Source organism: Neovison vison, chromosome 3 (genome assembly GCF_020171115.1).
Source record: "Neovison vison isolate M4711 chromosome 3, ASM_NN_V1, whole genome shotgun sequence".
Classification (NCBI taxonomy): domain Eukaryota; kingdom Metazoa; phylum Chordata; class Mammalia; order Carnivora; family Mustelidae; genus Neogale; species Neogale vison.
The window spans coordinates 195734911-195751230 of NC_058093.1; positions in this window are offsets into that span (position 1 = coordinate 195734911).

Sequence of the window (16320 nt, forward strand, 5' to 3'; positions counted from 1 at the left end):
CAGTTTGGGCAGAATGCTCGTGAGAATTGGCTGGCTTTGGGCAGCCCTGCGGACCGCCTGTTCTCCGTGGCCCAAGGCCCCTTCTCTTCCAGGGCATGCTGCGGCCGCCTGGAAAACGCGCAGAAACGAAGCGGCGCTGGCGCACGGGAGCGTTCCCAGAGCAGAGTTTAAGGACAAGTGGAGGCAGGGTGTGCGCCTCCATCTTTTCGGGCTGATGGGGCGACCAAGGATGGGGCTCTCCTCAGTTGGGTCATGCAGATTACTCTCGCTCTAAGGATATTCTGAAGCGCCGAAATGTATCGTTGGCGACACAGTGGGAGGGGGAGGCGTGGTCGCTGGAATCCGGATTCCCCAGAAGGAGGTACAGAGGGATAGGACCCCGGAAGAGGGTGGCTGGGAAGCAGGCGAAATTTGAGCCCGAGTCGTGGAACAGCCCTGGCCCCATGGGATGGCGCCAAGGAGGGGACACCTGCAGGCCGAGGATCAGGAGTTTTCGGCCTCGCCGCAGACTGCCTTGCGGAGGTCTTCCCGGCGAGGTTTGTGCGCGAGAGCACCTGATGCCCGGCCAGGCCCAGGGGGGCGGCCCTACAAACGTGGCTCGCCAGAAGCGATTTCGCCAGGCTTTTTCCGGCCAATTCTCACGAGCATTCTGCCCAAACCGGGATCGGTTTGGGCAGAACGCTCGTGAGAATTGGCCGGCGTTGGGAGGCCCTGTGGACCACCCTGCTCCCGTGGCCCAGGGCCCTTACACGCCCAGGGATGCTGTGGCCTCCCGGAAAAAGCACGGAAACGAAGCAGCCCACCATGGGGCGCCGGCACAGGGGTGCGTTCACAGAGCAGAGTTGAAGGTCTGGTGGCGGCCGGGCGTGCGCCACCGTCATTCGGGTAGATGGGGCGCCCAAGGATGGGGCTGACCTCATTGTGGGCAAGCAGGTTTATCTCGCTCCGAGGGTTGTCCGAATCAGCTAAAGGCCCTGTTGGCACCAGAGTGGTAGGGAGATGCGTGGCCGTGGGACTCAGTGTTTCTGATATGGAGGCCACGAGGGACAGGACCCCGGAAGCAGAAGGCTGGGGAAGCAGGCGAGGGTTCGAACCCGTGCTTCGTGAAGGGTCCAGCTCCATGGAACAGCACCAGGGATGGGACCCCCGCAGGCCAAGGATCAGCAGGCATCAGCCTCGCCGCAGTCAGCCTCATGGAAGGCTCCTGGGCGGGGTTCATGAGTAAGAACTCACAGTGCCAGACCCGGACACGGGGGGAGCCTCTACAGGCGTGTGACGCCCAAAGCGAGTTCGCCGGGCATTTTCTGGCCAATTCTCACGAGAGTTCTGCCCTAACCGGGATCGTTTTGGGCCGAAATTCATGAGAATTGTGCCGCGTTGGGCAGCCCTACGGACCGCCCTGCTCTCCGTGGCCCAGGGCCCTTTCTCGACCAGGGCATGCTGCGGCCAGTTGGTAAACGCGTGGAAAGGATGCAGCCCATCTGGGGGCGTCAGCGCTGGGGAGCGTTCCCGGAGCAGAGTTATAGGACGGGTGGCGGCAGGGCGTGCGCTTCCGTCTTTTCAGGCGGATGGGGTGCCCAAGGATGGGGCTGTCCTCAGTTGGGTCATGCAGGTTTCTCTCGCTCCATGCTTGTCCAAAGCGTGTAAATGCATCGTTGGCGCCGGGGTGGGAGGGGGAGGCATGGCCATGGGACTCAGGGTTCCCCAGATGGAGGCACCGAGGGACAGGAACCCAGAAGCAGACGGCTGGGTAGCAGGCGAAACTGCGAGCCAGGGCTTCTTGGCGGGCCCGGCCCCATGGAACAGTGCCAGTGAGTGGACCCCCGCAGGAGGATTAGCAGGAGGCGTCGGCCTCACCACAGCCTGCCTCGCGTAGGGCTTCCTGGCGGGGTTGGAGCACGATTGCTCGCAATGCCGCGCCAGGCCCGTGGCGTCGGCCTTGCAGACGTGCGGCACCCGAAGCGGGTTCGCCAAGCATTTTCCTGCCAATTCTCTCGAGCGTTCTGCCCAAGCTGAGATCGGTTTGGGAAGAACGCTCGTGATAATTGGCTGGCGTTGCGCAGCCATGCGGACCGCTGTGCTCTCCGTGGCCCAGGGCCCCTTCTCTCCCAGGACATGCTGTGGCCCCCGGAAAACAAACGGAATCGACTAGGCCCACCAGTGGGCACCGGCGCAGGGGAGCGTTCCCAGAGCAGAGTTGACGGATGACTGGTGGCAGGGCGTGCGCCTCCGTCTTTTTGGGCTGATGGGGCACCCAAGGGTCGGGCTGTCCTCAGTTGGTTCATGCAGGTTTCTCTCTCTCCAAGGCTTTCTGAAGCGCCAATATGTACCGTTGGGGATGGGGTGGGTTGGGGAGGCAATGTCGGGGGACTCAGGATTCCCCAGATGGAGGCACAGAGGGACAGGACCCCGGAAGCTGAAGGCTGGGAAGCAGGTGAAATATCAAGCCTGAGTCTCGGGGCATCCTGGCCCCATGGTACGTCGCTAAGTAGGGGACAACCGCGCCGAGGAGCAGGAGGTTTGACCTCGCCACAGCCTGCCTTGCGGAGGGCTTCCAGGCGAGGTTCGTGTGCGAGCTGTCGCGATGCTGGTCCAGGCCCTGGGGAACGGACCTGCGGACGTGCTGCACACGAAGCGAGTTCACCGGGCGTTTTCCAGCCAATTCTCATGAGCATTCTGCCCTAACCGGGATTGGTTGGGCAGAATGCTTGTGAGAATTGGCCGGCGTTGGGCAGTCCTGCGGACTGCCCGGCTCTCCGTGGCCCAGGGCCCCTTCTCGCCCAGGGCATGTTGTGTCAGCCTGGAAAACGCGAGGAAACGAAGCAGCCCACCATGGGGTGCCGGCGCACGGGAGCATTCCCGGAGCAGAGTTGAAGGGTGGGTTGCGGCAGGCGTGCGCCTCCATCTTTTCGGGCTGATGGGGCGCCCAAGGATCGGGCTGTCCTCAGTTGGGTCATGCGGGTTTCTCTCGCTCGGACGCTTGTCCGAAGTGCAGAAATGCACCATTGACGCCGGGGTGGGAGGAGGAGGTGTTGCCGCGGGACTCAGGATTCCCCAGATGGAGGCACTGAGGGATAGGACCCCTGAAGCGGAAAGCTGGGAAGCAGGCCAAATTTCGAGCCCGAGTCTCGGGGCAGCCCTGGCCCCATGGGATGGCGCCAAGTAGGGGACCCCCACAGGCTGAGAAGCAGGAGGCATCAGCCTTGCCACAGTCTGCCTCGCGGAGGGCTCCTTGGCGGGGTTCGTGAGCGAGCTCTCGAGATGCCGGGCCAGGCCCTCGGGGGCAGCCCTGCAGACGTGTGACACCCGAAGCGAGTTCACAAGGCGTTTTCTGGCCAATTCTGACGAGCGTTCTTCCCAAACTGTGATCGGTTTGGGCAGAACATTCGTGAGAAATGGCCTGCGTTGGGCAGCCCTGCAGACCGCCCTGCTCTCCGTGGCCCAGGGCCCTTTCTCACCCAGGGCATGCTGTGGTCAGCCGGTAAACACGTAGAAACGACGCGGCCATCCCAGGGTCTCCGGCGCTGGGGAGCATTCCTGGATCAGAGTTGAAGGACGGGTGGCGGCAGGGCGTGTGCTTCCATCATTTCAGGCAGATGGGGCGCCAAAGGATGGGGCTTTCCTCAGTTGGGTCATGCAGGTTTCTCTCGCTCCATGCTAGTCTGCAGCGTGGAAATGCACCGTTGGCGCCGGGGTGGGAGGGGGAGGCGTGGCCGCGGGACTCAAGTTTCCCCAGATGGAAGCAAGGAGAGACAGGACCCCAAAGCAGAAGGTTGGAAAGCAGGCGAAATTTCGAGCCCGAGGCTTGGTGCCGCCTGGCCCCATGGAACAGCGCCAGGGAGGGGACCCCCGCAGAGGGCTTAGCAGGAGGCGTCCGCCTCACCGCAGCTTGTCTCGCAGAGGGCTTCCTGGCGGGTTGGAAGGCGATTGCTCGCAATGCTGCGCCAGGCCCGCGCAGGGTGGGGGGCGGCCGTGCAGACATGAGGGGCCCGAAGCGAGTTCGCTGGGCGTTATCCGGCCAATTCTCACGATCGGTTTGGACAGAACGCTCATGAGAATTGGCTGGGGTTGTGCAGCCCAGCGGACCCCCCTGTTCTCCGTGGCCCAGGGCCCCTTCTCTTCCAGGGCATGTTGCGGCCGCTGGGAAAACGCACAGAAACGAAGCGCCCCGCAAAGAAGCGCCAGCACACGGGAGCAGTCCCAGAGCAGAGTTGAAGGACGGGTGGGGGCAGGGCATGCGCCTCTGGCTTTTCTGGTTGATAGCGCACCCAAGTATGGGGCTGTCCTCAGTTGGGTCATGCAGATTTCTTTCGCTCCTAGGCTTTTCCGAAGCTCCGAAATGTATTATTGGCGAAGGGGTGGGAGGGGGAGGCAAGGCCACAGGAATCAGCATTCCCCAGATGGAGGCACAGAGGGACAGGACCCCGGAAGCGGGTGGCTGGGAAGCAGGCGAAATTTTGATCCCGAGTCTTGGGGCAGCCCTGGCCCCATGGGACGGTGCCAAGGAGGGGACACCCGCAGGCCGAGATGCAGGAGGTGTCGGCCTCGCCGCAGCCTGCCTCGTGGAGGTCTTCCTGGCAAGGTTCGTGCACGAGCGCTCGCGATGCCAGGCCAGGCCCGGGGGGGGGGCGGTACTGCAGACGTGCTTCGCCCGAAACGATTTCGCCAGGCTTTTTCAGGCCAGTTCTCACGAGCGTTCTGCCCAAACCGGGATCGGATTGGGCAGAACGCACGTGAGAATTGGACGGCATTGGGAGGCCCTCCGGACCTGCCTGCTCCCATGGTCCAGGGCCCTTACTCGCCAGGGATGGTGTGGCCTCCCCGAAAAAGCGCAGATACGATGCAGCCCACCCGGGGGCGCCGGCGCAGGGGTGCGTTCACGGAACAGAGTTGAAGGTCGGGTGGCGGCCGGGCGTGCGCCACCGTCATTCTGGTACATGGGGCGCCCAAGGGTGGGGCTGACCTCATTGTGGGCACGCAGGTTTATGTCGCTCCGAGGGTTGTCCGAAGCGCCGAAAACCACTGTTGGCGCCAGAGTGGTAGGGAGATGCGTGGCCGTGGGACTCAAGGTTCCCGATATGGAGGCCACAAGGGACAGGACCCCGGAAGCAGAAGGCTGGGGAAGCAGGCGAGGGTTCGAGCACCGGCTTCGTGAAGGGTCCGGCCCCATGGAACAGTGCCAGTGATGGGACTCCCGCAGGCCGAGGAAGAGCAGGCGTCGGCCTCGCCGCAGTTGCCCTCATGGAAGGCTTCCTGGCGGGTTGGAGCGTGATTGTTCGCAATGCCCGCCAGGCCCGGGGGTTCGGCCGTGCAGACGTGCGGCGCCTGAAGCGAATTCGCCGGGAGTTTTCTTGCCAATTCTCACGAGCGTTCTGCCCAAACCAGGATCGATTTGGGCAGAACGCACGTGAGAATTGGCCGGCATTGGGCAGTCCTGTGGACCGCCCTGCTGCCAGTGGCCCAGGGCCCCTTCTCGCCCAGGGCATGCTGCGGCCCCCAGGAAAACACACGGAATCAACCGGGCCCACCAGGGGTCGCCGGCGCAGGGGAGCGTTCCCGGAGCAGAGTTGAGGGACGAGTGGCGGTAGGGCGTGCGCCTCCATCTTTTTGGGCTCATGGGGCACCCAAGGATGGGGCTGTCCGCAGTTGGGTCATGCAAGTTTCTCTCTCTCCAAGGCTTGTCCGAAGCGCCGAAATGCACCGTTGACGCCGGGGCGGGAGGCGGAGGTGTTGTCGCAGGTATCAGGATTCCCCAGATGGAGGCACAGAGGGATAGGACCCCTGAAGCAGAAGGCTGGGAAGCAGGCAAAATTTCGAGCCTGAGTCTCGGATCAGCCCTGGCTCCATGGGATGGCGCCAAGTAGGGAACACCTGCGCCGAGGAGCAGGAGGCGTTGGCCTCGCTTCCTGGCGAGGTTCCTGCGCGAGCGCTCGCGATGCCAGGCCAGGCCCCATGGGGGCGGACCTGCGGACGCCTCCTCCTAATCCTCCTGCCGGGGTCCTCTCCCTGGCGCTGTTCCATGGGGCCTGGCCTACCACGAAGCCCGGGCTCGCAGTTTCGCCTGCTACCCAGCCATCTGCTCTGGGTTCCTGTCCCTCGGTGCCTCCATCTGGGGAACCCTGAGTCCCGCGGCCACGCCTCCCCCTCCCACCCCGGCGCCAACGGTGCATTTCCACGCTTTGGACAAGCATGGAGCGAGAGAAACCTGCATGACCCAACTGAAGACAACCCCATCCTTTGGCTCCCCATCCTCCTGAAAAGACGGAAGCGCACGCCCTGCCGCCACCCTTCCTTCAACTCTGCTCCGGGAATGCTCCCCAGCTCCCCCTGGTGGGCTGCATCGTTTCAACGCGTTTAACAACTGGCCACAGTATGCCCTGGGCGAGAAAGTGCCCTGGGCCAGGGAGAGCAGGGCGGTCCGCAGGGCTGCCCAACGCCGGCCAATCCTCACGAATTTCTGCCCAAACCGATCCTGGTTAGGGCAGAACGCTCATGAGAATTGGCCCGAAAAAGCCTGGTGAAATTGCTATGGGCGAAGCACTTCTGCAGGGCCGCCCCCCTGGGCCTGGCCCGGGCCTGGCCCGGCATCGCGAGACCTCGCGCACAAACCTCGCCGGGAAGACCTCCGCAAGGCAGGCTGCGGCGAGGCTGACACCTCCTACTCCTTGGCCTGTGTGTGTCCCCTCCTTGGCGCCGTCTCATGGGGCCAAGGCTGCCCCGAGTCTTGGGCTCGAAATTACGCCTCCTTCCCAGCCTCCCGCTTCCGGGGTCCTGTCCCTCTGTGCCTCCATCTTCGGAATCCGTATTCTCGCGGCCACGCCTCGCCCTCCCACCCCGTCAACAACAATGCATTTTGGAGCTTCGGAATAGCCTTGGAGCGAGAGAAATCTGCATGACCCATCCTTGGGCGCTCCATTAGCCCGAAAAGCCAGGGGGGGAACACCCTGCCTCCACTCGTCCTTCAACTCTGCTCCGGGAACGCTACCGTGCTCTGGCGCCCCTTAGTGTGCCGCTTAGTTTCTGCGCATTTTCCCAGCGGCCGCAGCATGCCCAGCAATAGAAGGGGCCCTGGGCCACAGAGAACAGGGCGGTCCGCAAGGCTGCACAATGCTGGCCAATTGTCACTAGCGTTCTGCCAAAACTGATCCCTATTTGGGCAGAACGCTCATGACAATTGGCCGGATAATGCCCGGGAACTCTCTTCGGGCGCCGCAAGTCTTCATGGCCGCCCTCCCCCCCCCCACCCCGGGCCTAGCGCGGCATTGCGAGCAATCTCGCTCCAACCCGCCAGGAAGCCCTCCGTGAGACAAGCTGAGGCAAGGCCGACGCCTCCTGCTAAGACTCCTGCGGGGGTGCCCTCCCTGGCGCTGTTCCATGGGGTCAGGAGGCACCAAGCCTCGGGCTCGAAATTTCGACTGCTTCCCAGCCTTCTGCTTCAGGGTCCTGTACCTCGGTGCCTCCATATGGGTAAACCTGAGTAACGCGGCCACGCCTCCCCCTCCCACCCTGACGCCAACGGTGTATTTACGTGCTTCGGACAAGAATGGAGCGAGAGAAACCTGCATGACCCAACTGAGGACAGCCCCATCCTTTGGCGCCCCATCTGCCTGAAAAGACGGAAGCGCCTGCCATGCCGCCACCCGTCCTTCAACTGTGCTCCGGGAACGCTCCCCAGCACCGGAGCCCCCGGGTTGGCCGCGTTGTTTCCACACGTTTACCGGCTGAACACATCATGCCCTGGGTGAGAAAGGGCCCTGGGCCATGGAGAGCAGGGCAGTCTGCAGGGCTGCACAACGCAGGCCAATTCTCACGAGTTTCTGCCAAAACCGATCCCTGTTTGGACAGAACGCTCCTGAGAATTGGCCGGAAAATGCCTTGCGAACTCGCTTCGGGCGTCACATGTCTGCAGGGCCGCCCCAGGGCCTAGCCCGGCATCTCGAGAGATCGCTCACGAGCCATGCCAAAGAGCCCTCCGGGAGGCAGACTGTGGCAAGGCCAATGCCTCCTGCTTCTGGGCCTGCGGGGTTCCCTTCTTGGCGCCATCCCATGGGGCCAGGGCTGCCCCGAGACTCTGGCTCGAAATTTCGCCTGCTTCCCAGCCTCCAGATTTCGGGGTCCTGTCACTCTGTGCCTCCATCGGGGATTCCTGATTCCCTCGGCCATGCTTCCCGCTCCCACCCCGACACCAAAGATGCATTTTGGCGCTTCCGAAAAGCCTTGGAGCGATAGAAATCTGCATGACCCAACTGAGGACAGCCCCATCGTTGGGCGCCCCATCAGCCCGAAAACCCGGAGGCACACGCCCTGCTGCTACCAGTCCTTCAACTCTGCTCGGGGAATGCTCCCGTGCGCCGGACCCCTTTGTGGGCCACTTCGTTTCTGTGTGTTTTCCTGGGGTCCGCAGCATGCCCTGGAAGAGAAGGGGTCCTGAGCCACGGAGAACAGGGTGATCCGTACCGCTGCCCAACACTGGCCAATTCTCACGAGCGTTCTGCCCAAACCGATCCTGGTTTGGGCAGAACGCTTGTGATAATTGGCTGGATAACGCCCGGGGAACTCGCTTCGGGCGCCGCACGTCTGGACGGCCGCCCCCATTGGGGCCTGGCGCGGCATTGCGAGCAATCGCGTTCCAACCCACCAGGATGCCCTCCGCGAGACAAGCTGCGGCGAGGCCAACGCCTCCTGCTAAGCCTCCTGTGAGGGTCCCCTCCTTGGCGTTGTTCCATGGGGCCAGGCGGCACCAAGCCTCGGGCTCGAAATTTCACCTGCTTCCCAGCCTTCGGCTTCCAGGGTCCTGTCCCTCTGTGCCTTTATCTGGGGAATCCTGAGTCCCGCGGCCACGCCTCCACCTCCCACCCCGGCCCCAACGGTGCATATTGGCGCTTCGGATAAGTCTCAGAGAGAGAGAAACCTGCATGACCCAACTGAGGAAAGACCCATCCTTGGGTGCCCCATCTGCCCGAAAAGACGGAGGTCCACGCCCTGCCGCCACTCGTCCCTCAACTCTGTTCCGGGAACGCTACCCTGTGCCGTTGCCCCCTTGGTGGGTCCAGTCGATTCCGTGTGTTTTCCGGGGGCCTCAGCATACCCTTAGAGAGAAGGGGCCCTGGGTCATGGAGAGCAGTGCGGTCTGCAGGGCTGCCCAATGCTGGCCAATTCTCACTAGCGTTCTGCCCAAACCAATCATGGTTTGGGAAGAACGCTCTTTAGAATTGGCAGGAAAATGCCCGGCAAACTCGCTTCGGGCGCCGCACGTCTGCACGGCCGCTCACCCAGGCCTGGCGGGGCAATTCGAGCAATCGCGCTCTAACCCAGCCAGGAAGCCCTCCGTGAGGCAGGCTGCGGCGAGGCTGACGCCTCCTGCTAATTTTCTTGCAGGGGTCCCCTCCCTGGCGTTGTTCCAATGGGCCAGGTGGCACTGAGCCTCGGGCTCGAAATTGCGACTGCCTCACAGTCTTCTGCTTCGGGGTCCTGTCCCTCAGTGCCTCCATCTAAGGAAACCTGAGTAACGCGGCCACGCCTCCCCCTCCCACCCCGGCAACAACGGTGCATTTCGGCGCCTTGGACAAACCTCGGAGCGAGAGAATCCTGCATGACCCAACTGAGGACAGCCCCATCCTTGTGCGCCCCATCAGCCTGATATTTCGGAGGCACACGCCCTGCCGCCACCCGTCCTTTAACTCTGCTCCTGGAACGCTCCCCAGCGCCGGCACCCCTGGTTCGGCCGCGTCGTTTCCACGCATTTACCAGCTGGCCACAGCATGCCCTGGGCGAGAAAGTGCCCTGGGCCATGGGGACCAATTCTCAAGAGCGTTCTGCCCAAATCGATCCCGGTTTGGACAGAACGCTCGTGAGAAATGGCCAGAAAACGCCTTGTGAATTCGTCTTGGGTATCACACGTCTGCAGGGCCGCCCCCCCACGGCCTGGCCCGGCATCACGTGAGCTAATTCACGAACCCCACCAAGGAGCCCTCTGCGAGGGAGACTGCGGCGAGGCCGATGCCTCCTGCTTCTCGGCCTGCAGGGGTCCCCTACTTGGCGCAGTCCCATGGGGCCAGAGCTGCCCTGAGACTCGGGCTCGAAATTTCGCCTGCTTCCCAGCCTTCCTCTTCTGGGGACCTGTCCCTCTGTGCCTCCATCTTGGGAATCCTGAGTCCCACAGCAACACCTCCGCCTCCCGCCCCGTCGCCAACGGTGCCTTTCGGCGCTTCAGACAAGCCTCGGAGCGAGAGATACCTGCATGAACCAACGGAGGGCAGCCCCATCCTTGGGCGCCCCATCAGGCCGAAAAAACGGAGGCAAATGCCCTGCCGCCACCCGTCCTTCAACTCTGCCCGGGGAACGCTCCCCTGTGCTGGAGGCCCCACATGGGCCGCGTCGTTTCTGCGACTTTTCCGGGCTGCTGCCCCATGCCCCGGGCGAGAAACGGCCCTGGGCCATGGAGAGTAGGGCCGTCCTCAGGGCTTCCAAACACCGGCCAATTCTCACGAGTGTTCTGCCCAAACCGATCGTGTTTTGGGCGGAACGCTCGTTGAATTGGTTCGAAAACTCCTGGTGAACTCGCTTCGGGCAACGCACGTCTGCGCCCCCCCCCCCCGGGCCGGTCGCGGCATTGCGAGGAATTGCGCTCCAACCCTGCCTGTATGCTCTCTGGGAGACAGGCTGTGGAATGACTGGTACCTCCTGCTAATCCTCCTGCGGGGGTCCCCTCCCTGGCGCTGTTCCATGGGGACGGGCCCTTCATGAAGCCCGGGTTCGAAATTTCGCCTGCTTACCAGCCATCCGCTTCTGGGGTCCCGTCCCTTGGTGCTTCCATCTGAGTACCCTGAGTCCGCAGCCCCACATGCCCCTCCCACATCAGCTGGGTGCCTTTTGGTGCTTCGGACAACCTCAGCGCGAGAGAAATGTGCATGCCCACAAAGAGGTCAGGCCCATCCTTGGGCTCCCCATCTACCTGAATGCCGGTGGTGCACCCCTGGCTGCCACCGGTCCTTCAACTCTGCTCCAGGATCGCTCCACTGGCACGCTCACAAACCCCACCAAGGGCCTAGCCACAGTCTGACTCAGGGAGGCCTTCCTGGCGTGGTTGGAGTGCGATTGCTTGCAATTATGCGCCAGGCCCGGGGGCGGGCCATGCCGACGTGCAGCACCTGAAGCGAGTTCTCTGGGCGTTTTCCGGCCAAGTCTCATGAGCATTCTGCCTAAACCGGGATCAGTTTGGTTAAAAACGCTAGAGAGAATTGGACGGCGTTGGGCAGCCCTGCGGACCACCCTGCTCACCGTGGCCCAGGGCTCTTTCTCACCTGGTGCTTGGGATGGCCGCCCGGAAAAGGCGCGGAAACTATGCAGCCCACGCGGGGTCTCCTGGAAAAGGAGCATTCCTAGAGCAGAGTTGAAGGATGGATGGAGGCAGCATGTGCGCCTCCATCTTTTTGGGGTGATGGGGCACCCAAGATTGGGGCTGTCCTGAGTTGTGTCATGCAGGTTTCTCTCACTCTGAGGATTGTCCGAATTGACGAATTGCACCGTTGGTGCCAGGTGGGAGGGGGAGGCATGGCCGCGGGACTCAGGATTCCCCAGATCGAGGCACAGAGGGACAGGACCCCAGAAGCGGAAGGCTGGGAAGCATGCGAAATTTTGAGCCTGAGGATCGGGGCCGCCCTGGTCCCATGGGATGGCGCCAAGTAGGGGACACTTGCAGGCCGAGGAGCAGGGACGTCGGCCTCACTGTAGCCTGCCTCGTGGAGGGCTTCCTTGCGAGGTTCTTAGTGAGCGCATGCGATGCTGGGCCAGGCCCGGGGGTATGGCCCTGCAGAAGTGCTGTGCCCGAAGCGAGTTTGCCAGGCGTTTTCCAGCCAGTTCTCATGAGCGTTCTACCCAAACTGGAATCGGCCGGCATTGGGCAGCCCTGCTGACCGCCCAGCTCTCTATGGCCCATGGCCCTTTCTCGCCCAGGGATGCTGCGGCCGTCCGGAAAACTCGTTGAAGCGACGCGGCCCACTGGTCGGGAGCGTTCCCAGAGCAGAGTTGAAGGACGGGTGACGGCCGGGCATGTGCCAGAGTCAATCGGGTTTATGGGGTGCCCAATGATGTGGCTGACCTCCTTGTGGGCACGCAGGTTTATCTCGCACCGAGGGTTGTCCGAAGCCCCCAAGGCACTGTTGGCGCCAGAGTTGTAGGGAGATGCGTGGCAGCAGGACTCAGGATTCCCCAGATGGAGGCCACGAGGGACAGGACCCCAGAAGCAGAAGGCTGGGGAAGCAGGCGAAAATTCGAGCCCGGGCCCTGTGAAGTGCCCGGCCTCATGTAACTGCGCCAGGGAGGGGACCCCGAAGTCCGAGGACCAGCAGGCATCGGCCTCGCCGCAGTCTGCCTGGCAGTGGGCTCCTTGGAGATGTTTGTGAGTGAGTGCTCGCAATGCCGGGCCATGCCCCGGGGTGCGGCCCTGGAGACATGTGATGCCCAAAGCGAGTTCGCCGGGCATTTTCCAGCCAATTCTCACGAGCGTTCTGCCCAAACCAGGATCGTTTTAGGCAGAACGCTCATGAGAATTGGCCGGCGTTGGGCGGCCCTGAGGACCGCCCTGCTCTCCCTGGCCCAGGGCCCTTTCTCGCCTGCGGCATGGGGCGGCTGCCCGGAAAATGTGCAGGAACGATGTGGCCCACCCGGAGGCCCTGGCACTGGTGAGCGTTCTCGGAGCAGGGTTGAAGGAGAGGTGGTGGCTGGGCGTATGCTTCCACCTAGGGCGTATGGGGCGCCCAAGGATGGGGCTGAGCTCTGTTGGGGCATACAGGTTTCTTTCGCTCTGAGGTTGTCTGAAGCGCTGAAAGGCATGATGGCGCCCTTGTGGGAGGGGGAGGCGTAGCCAAGGGACTCAGGGTTCCCCAGATGGAGGCACCGAAGGACGGGAACCCAGGACGGCTGGGAAGCGGCGAAATTTCGATCCCGGGCTTCGTGTCGGGTCCGGCCCCATGGAAAAGCGCCAGGGGGTGTTCCCCACTGGAGGATTAGCAGGAGGCATTGGCCTCGCCGCATCCTGCCTCGCGGAGGGCTTCCTGGCTGGGTTGGTATGGGATTGCTCTCAATGAAGCGCCAGAACTGGGGCGGGGCCGTGCAGAAGTGCGGCGCCGGAAGCGAGTTCGCCGTGCATTTTCCGGCCAATTCTCCCGAGCGTTCTGCCCAAACCGTGATCAGTTTGGGCAGAACATTTGAGAGAAATGGCCTGCGTCGGGCAGCCCTGCAGACTGCCCTGCTCTCCGTGGTCCAGGGTCCTTTCTCGCCCAGGGCATGCTGCGGCCGCCCGGAAAAGGCGCGGAAATGACGCGGCCCAACAGGGGTCACTGGCACAGGGGAGCGTTCCTGGAGCAGAGTTGAAGGACGGGTGGTGGCCTAGTGTGCGCCACCATCATTCCGGCAAATGGGGTTCCGAAGGATGGGGTTGAATTCATTGTGGGCACGTAGGTTTATCTCCCTCTGAGGGTTGACCGACGTGACGAAGGCACCGTGGCGCCGGAGTGGTAGGTTGATGCATGGCCGTGGGACTCAGGGTTCCCGATATGGAGGCTTCGAGGGACAGGACCCCAGAAGCAGAAGTCTAGGGAAGCAGGCGAGGGTTCGAGCCCTGGCTTCATGGCGGGCCTGGACCCATGGTACTGCGCCAGAGATGGGACCCCCGCAGGCCAAGGATCTGCAGGAGTCGGCCTCGCCGCAGTCTGCTTCATGGAGGGCTCCTTGGAGGTTTTCGGGTGGAGTGTTCGCAATGCCGGGCCAGGCCCCAGGGGCGGCCCTGCTGACGTGCAATGCCCGAAGCGAGTTCGACGGGCATGTTCCGACCAATTCTCATGAGCGTTCTTCCCAAACCGGGATCAGATTGGCCCAAAAGCATCTGGCGAATTCGCTTCGAGCGTCGCAAGTCTACAGGGCCGCCCCCACTGGGCCTGGCCCGGCATTGAGTGTTCTCGCTCACAAACTCCGCCAAGGAGCCTTCGGGGAGGCAGACTGCAGCGAGGCCGACCCCTGCTGATCCTCAGCCTGTGGCGGTCCCATCTCTGGCGCTGTACCATGGGTCCAGGCCCACCACAAAGCCCAGGCTCGAACCCTTGCCTGCTTCCCCAGCCTTCTGCTTCCGGGGTCCTGTCCTTCGTGGCCTCAATATCGGGGACCTGAGTACTGCGGCCATGCATCTGCCTACCACGCCGGCGTCAACGTTGCCTTCTGGCACTTTGGACAACCCTCGGAGCGAGATAAACCTGCTTGCCCACAATGAGATCAGCCCGATTCTTTGGCGCCCCATCTGCCCATAAGACAGAGGTGCACGCCAAGTGGCCACCCGCTCCTCCACGCTGCTCTGGAAACGCTCCACTGCACTTGCGTCCCCATTTGGGCTTGTAGTCTCGGCGCATTTTCCAGTCGGACACCCCATGCCCCAGGTGAGAAAGGGCCCTGGGCCACATGGAGCAAGTTCAGTCTACAGGGCTGCCCAACTCCGGCCAATTCGCACGAGTGTTCTGCTTATACCGGGATCGGTTTGGACAGAACGCTCGTGAGAATTGGCCGGAAAACGCCCAGCGAACTCACTTCGGAAGCCATACATCTGCTGGACTGCTTCCCCAGGCCTGGCCTGGCATCACGAGTGCTCACGCACAAAACATGCCAGGAAGCCATCCACGAGGCAGATTGCTGTGAGGCCGAGGCATCCTGCTCTTCGGACTGCGGGGGTCCCCTCCCTGGTGCTGTCCCATGTGGCCGGGCCCGCCCCGAGGCCCGGGCTCGAACACTCGCCTGCTTCACCAGCCTTCTGCTTTCGGGGTCCTGTCCCTCGGGGCCTCCATCTGGGGAACCCTGAGTCCCGTGACCACGCCTCTCCTCCCACCCTGGCATCAACAGTGCCTTTCAGCTCTTCGGACAAGATCAGAGCGAGAGAAACCTGCATGCCCCAACTGAGGTGAGCCCATCCTTGGGCGCCCCAGCCACCTGGAAAGTCTGAGGCGGACACCTGGCCGCCACCCTTCCCTCAACTGTGCACAGGGAACGCTCCCCTGTGCTAGGACGCCCGTGTTGGCCATGTCATCTCTGTGAGTTTTCCGGGCAGAAGCACCATGCCACGTGTGAGAAAGGGCCCTGGGCCATGGGGAGCACGGCGGTCCTTAGGGATGCCCAACGCCAACCAATTCTCATGAGCGTTCTGCCAAAACTGATCCTGGTTTGGGCAGAACGCTCATGAGAATTGGCCGGAAAATGCAGGCGAACAGGCTTAGGGCACCACACGTCTGCAGGGAAGCCACCCCCCGGGCCTGGTCGGCATCTCGAGCACGAACGGTGCCTTTTGGTGCTTCAACAAGCCTTGGAGCGAGAGAATCCTGCATGTCCCCACTGAGCTCAGCCCCATCCTTGGGCACCCCTGTCCCCTGAATAGACAGAGTCACATGGCCTGCTGCTACCTGTCCCTGAACTCTGCTCCAGGAATGCTCCCATGGCCCTGTGTATTGGCCCTTTTTTCTTTTGGATGCCAACTGCCCTGATTTTTAAGTGACCTTGTCCACTGGGGTCACCTTGGTCCTCAGGGCCTTTCAAATCCAGCCAGTTCCCAGGAGCGTCCTCTCCATATTGATCCTTAGATGGAGCAGAACCAGCCTGGTCACTCTTGTAAACCACTTCTACCCTCGTTGTTGTCCCTACCAACAAACCCAGATTCTGCCTAACTGCAGGATCCATTTCCTGAAGTCAACCCTGAAGGGAGCCACCTCGGCACTGGCAGATCGGTGTAGCCATTCCCCATGTCCATCACCCTAACCCTAAGTCGTGTTTTCAAAGTTCCATCGACAGGGGCCTTTCTTGCAATCTCTCTCGCTTGGGAAACCAGAAGTCACACCGTAGAAGTCTGCCAGCCACCTAACAGGTCACCAGTCTGTTTGGAGCTACACGGGGCCGTCAGAGCCAGTGGAAAATGGTGTGTCCCCATGAGTCTTCTCCCAACATTCTGCTGCCCCCAGGAGCATGATGCACCACCTGACCACCATCCTCATCTTGGCTCCACACGGATCCAACCTCCAGAACAGAAATTTGGATACGCAACACCTCTACCTCAACTCTCTTCAGGGACCCCTGTCAGCTCTAGGAAGACCTGGAACACCCCTGCCTGCCAAAAACTCTGGTTTCCCTCTCCTTCTTCTCAATGGACATCGGTGCAAGGCTTCCTTGACAAATGGGGAAGGCTACCTCTTGACTGCTTCACAATTCCTTTTCTCTACTTCCTTATTTCTCTCCACTTACCTTTGTACTTGGGTGAACTGCAAGGAACATATCCATGGAACATGGACA